The sequence below is a fragment of the Etheostoma spectabile genome, chromosome 8 (assembly GCF_008692095.1).
Source record: "Etheostoma spectabile isolate EspeVRDwgs_2016 chromosome 8, UIUC_Espe_1.0, whole genome shotgun sequence".
Lineage (NCBI taxonomy): Eukaryota > Metazoa > Chordata > Actinopteri > Perciformes > Percidae > Etheostoma > Etheostoma spectabile.
The window spans coordinates 22,137,475-22,142,429 of NC_045740.1; the positions used below are offsets into that span (position 1 = coordinate 22,137,475).

The 4,955-nt window shown below is 37.5% G+C and overlaps 1 protein-coding gene across 4 annotated transcripts in view; it reads left to right on the forward strand.

Annotated features, from left to right (window-relative positions):
- Positions 1–3,183, forward strand: part of cbfb (core-binding factor subunit beta) — a 45,458-nt gene extending 42,275 nt beyond the window's left edge. For all 4 annotated transcript variants that reach the window (XM_032524172.1, XM_032524173.1, XM_032524174.1 and 1 more), the window contains one exon: positions 1–3,183. This exon is cut by the window's left edge. The gene's annotated coding sequence lies outside the window, so the exon portion shown is untranslated.
- Positions 3,184–4,955: the final 1,772 nt, after the last annotated feature.

Sequence of the window (4,955 nt, forward strand, 5' to 3'; positions counted from 1 at the left end):
TGGTGAGATGCCCATGACTACAGAATCACGGGTTCAAATATGTAGCAACAACCTCGAGGCGTGACGGTTAACAAAGAAAACTGCTACAAGGTCTGACATCTTTGGCTCTGGAAGCAATCTGAAAATGATGGGGTTTTTTTATTTGGGGGAGGGGGGAATCAAACACCCTCTGTCTTCTGAGGGGTTTTGCACTATGTGATACAATCAGAGTTGTTTTCCACATGGATTTTCTTTATATGCATGAAACCAAACGCAGGCCTACCTATGTTCTAGGGAGAGCACTGTCTTTACAGCGCATTGATAAGGAATAACTGGGTGATTCAAGGCTATGTCATTATGAAGCCAAAAGTAGGTGGGTTCTTGCCGTGGCCCCAAACAGTAGCATGCTCGACAAAGCACAAACACATCTTTTTTTTTAAATTTTACCAGGATGTGTCACCCAGGTGGACTTGGAGAGCCTTCATTTTGGCCCCTTTTCTTTAGAATTTAGTCTTTTGCTTTTTCAGTGGTACAAAGTCATCATAACATAGCATCGCTGTCCAATGGTGACCATGTAACTCTACTTTTTGTGATTTAGAATTGAGTGTTCCTTCATGGGGCGGAGAAACATTTACTAGTTTGTAAGCTAAATAAACGGTTTAAAAAGCCATTGTGTTTGTGAAGATTGCATTGTCGCAGAGCTAACAATGGCTTTTTTTCCTAAGCTCATGAAAAGGTCGTGTTTTGGTGATGCGTGGTTTTCACTAGACAGCGTGGATAGGTACCGTACTACTATTACACGCTATTATTCAAATGGACATCAGCAAAGACAAAAGTTCAAAAACACTTCCACTAAAAACTGGTCAACTTCCACTTGCTATCAACATTGATAATGTATCGGCTCAGATGGCAGACTGTACAGCCTACTGTACCAATCCAATGTTAGAATCCATGTATCCATCGATCAATCGCCCAGATATCCCTTATCATGAACGCGCTGTCAAAGCCTCGATGCAATCTAAATACTATTCCCTGTCCTGTTACAGCACTAGTGTAATGAAATGGTATGTTTTGTTATCTTATCGTTTTGTTTGTGTGAAAGTCACGATGTTTACTTTTTATATTACTTCACACCTTCGCATATGTATTCATTTTTGTTCATCTTTCAGCTTTGTTATGAACTAGTAGTAGCAGCAGCAGCGTTAGGCTATTTTATGTAAAGTTGAAAATTACAAAAAGTCTCCAGAAATGTGGGAGTTTGAGGACTTTTGTCGCTTTAGTTTTACATTGTTTCTTATTATATTTTTATTGTGATTTTTTTTTTTAGGAAATCCACTTCCTGGGTTATATACAATGAATTTGTATTGACTCAAGCCCTGTTTTCAATTTCATTTCCCAGTGTGCTTTACATTTAGTGCACTCAACGGTTTTATTATAATTCTTATAACCAAGGCAAATCTTTTGTTGTTATGCTTTTCTGTTTTCTCAGTCTGATTTATTTAGACTTGTGATGAGCTTTACATGAGCTAAGAAAACTGGTCATTTTCGTATCTATTGATAGCGTGTTTGTAACATTTTACAAGAAGTTTTACAGTAAAGAAACGTTGTTGATAATAGTTGAAATTAAAATAAAGTGAATTGAAAGCTCAAACAATGTGATAAACTCGATGATACATGACCTCAGCCCGAGTGGCTACAGAGAGGTTAAATCGAATATAACTAAGAGGAACGGTTTTAGCTGCAATGGTCATTTTTTTTGTCAAGATTCTTACAGTGTCATTAACAGAAACACCAGGCCAGCTCAGGGTGGAACAAAAAACAACGCAGGCTTCTCATCCTGACAACTGAATCCTCGGCCTACATGGGGGGAATTCATTCAGATAACCTGGCGTTGGAGAATTAACTTTCTCATTGGCAGCCTTATTATTTTTTACCCCACAGAGATTTGGGGGGAAAAAAACAAAATTGAATGTTTGTTTGGTTTTAAATTCAAAGCATGTTGATCCCTCAAAGTCAGCTGGCCTGTGGGCTTAATTAGTTATAGAATATGGAAAACTTACTTTCTGTCTGAGGGAGCCTACAATGTGAAAAGTGATGGATTTTTGTGACTCAGCTGAGTTTGATATTGTTATGTTGATGAGATGAGACGATGTAGTGAGGTGGCATTAGAGACTTGGAGGCGAGGCGGGTGGAGGGACACAGGAAGGTTGTTGTGTTCAGCAATTCTTCATCCAGTGTAGAAAAGGTTTGAGGATCCCAGCAGTACATACCAGGAAAGTTGGTATCTTTGAATCCGACAGTTTAGACGGTGGTGCGATCACTGGGAACTGCCAGAGCACTGGGTATGAACCAGTACAAGGAGAGGTGAGGTGTTGGTGGACAGTCAGAGACAGTACGGTTTGGGATGGCCACCCCATCCCTAACGTGTTTAGGCTCACTGGATGCGTTTTGGAAATATGTAAGTCATGAATTAATCGGTTATGGCTGTTTCTCTGATCCAATCTTAGAAATAACACCACTTCTGGGTAGATTACAGCATCGAGAACCGGTTCCAACCAAAAATTACAATTCCAATGTTATATTTTTATTGGAATCGTTTGAAAATTGGGTTTTGAATTTGCTCATTCGTGCAATATTTCATGCGGTTTCCCATAGTGGCCGGTGTACTTCCAGGAGCTTGTTGTGTTGCAGCCATGGAGCACAGCAAGCGGCACTTTTAAGTGGGGCTTTATCTTACGCTGAAAAAGCCCGGTTAAACTGTAAATCACCATTGAATGAAAATGAAATGTTCCCCTTATCTGTGAAATAAGCATGTGGCCCGTTTCAACTCCACCCCTCAAAGAACCAGAATCAAGAATTGATAAGAATTTGAAAGGAAGAATCGGAATTGGAATTAGAATTGTTCCAACCCTACCCATGATGGACTTCAAACATCTGGCATGTCTGTAGCTCAACTACATATCAACAATTATATCTCTATGGATTTAAACAGTGTGCTGAGGTTAAGAAAACATTAATGAGGGATCGGTTGGAAGAGACAGATGATTTGTAGGTTGTAGTTCGGAAGTGACCCCAGTGTACCATCCTGTCCCCACTCAACCCACCCTAATCATTCTACCATGATTTAGGAGGTTGCCAATGTAAACACCTTAGTTGATACTCCATCCCTCAAATTTCTTGATGCAGGCATTAAGGCAAAAAAAAAACACAAACATTTTCTATCTTTTTTTCTGTTCTTTTTATTTGTCTTTTCTTTTTTTCTTTTCTTTTTATTTGTTTAAGTTATTTATACTTTGGTTTTATTTAGAGATCCAAAAAAGAACTCTGTGATATTTAGTGGCTTGTACACATTCGTTAAGCTTCTCTATCCTGTGTGTGTGTGTGTGTGTGTGTGTGTGTGTGTGTGTGGTGTGTGTGTGTGTGTGTGTGTGTGTGTTTGTGTGTGTGCGTGTGTGTGTGCGTGTGTGTGCGTGCGTGTGTGCGCAAGTGTGTGGTCTGTCTTTGCCTCTGTTTTAGGATTGAACTTGTCCTCTCGTAAAGGAATCTGAAATATGAGATATTCAATTTGAAATGTTGGATGTTTTTCCTAATAAACATGTATGAATTATTGCATGTGGTTCTATTCTTTGAGTCACTTTTCAATGTGTGCTGTAGCTCCCGTCACAGTGGAACAACTTTTATAATTATCATTAATAGGATTGAAATTTAGTGACATCACAGTATTCCCAGCATAGATCTGCCTTTCTTTAATGATGATCAGCCAGAATAAGTGCCAAATTAATGGTGGAAAGTAACTAAGTACCTTTACTCAAGTACATAAGTACTTATAGGCTACTTTCCTTGAGTATTTCTATTTTTATGCCACTTCTACGTCTACTACCTACATCTCAGAGGCAAATGTTGCAGTGTTTACGGCACTACATTAGTACACAGTAGTTACTTTGCTCATTCATAAAATAACAGTACAAAATGCAATCAATAGATGAATTAGATATCATATATAACATAAATAGGCTATATTGATAACACTTTTTTCTGATTGGATATTTACAAGCTAGCAGCATTTAAAATAAAAGATGAATAAATCCAATAAAATGAACTTCACTTTTATCCGCTGCACTTATGATGAACCCATTAATGCATTAATAATTAAATTCCAAATACCTGTGTTTTATTCTGAAATGCACCATTCAACATAATAAGTATACCTTTAACTTTGAGGAGACTATTTTGATGCTAATATTTTTTACTTTTTTTTATGAAAAAGAAATTGATTGCAGGACTTTCTAGAATTAATAGAGGAACATATGCTATCTCATAAATGAGAAGTGGGAAAAGGAGAGCTAGAAAAGCTTAAGCATCGGGAAATGGTCCTTCTGAGTGAGGAGGGGTGGGCTCCCAGCGGGTCAGAAGAAAAGAAAACTGAATATGATTCTCCACGTCTTTCAAAGGAGCTACAGCTGCTGAGGAGAAGAGCTAAAGAATGAAGTTTGAAAAGGCAAAAACTCACTTGTGGTCAAAAATGCTTAGTTCTATACGGACAGATTCAGAAATACACAACATAGAAAAAGCTGCTGCTGTAATTTTATCTCCTTTAATGTGGTGTAGTCTTACTGACAAAATAACAGATGGAGATGAAGACACAATTTATTTCACACAGAACACTAACATAAATTAAGGCCCTGTTTGAAAACAACAATAACGGCTATGCATTTCATAAAGAAAACAAGACAGTGTATCAGATAAGCCTAAAGATAACGTTTGAAAAAGTTGATCGATACATAGCCTAACCTAACCAAAAGAGAGGAGCACTGTAAATACAGAATACAATTAAATAGAAATGATTTAAGCTAAATAGAGTGGCCAACATATGCTGGGCTTACATCAAATACAAATAGAAAATGATCTATTGTGTTGTTATAGCCTTAGCCTTTTTACAATAATAAAGTGTATGATTTTTTTTTAAATTCAAACAT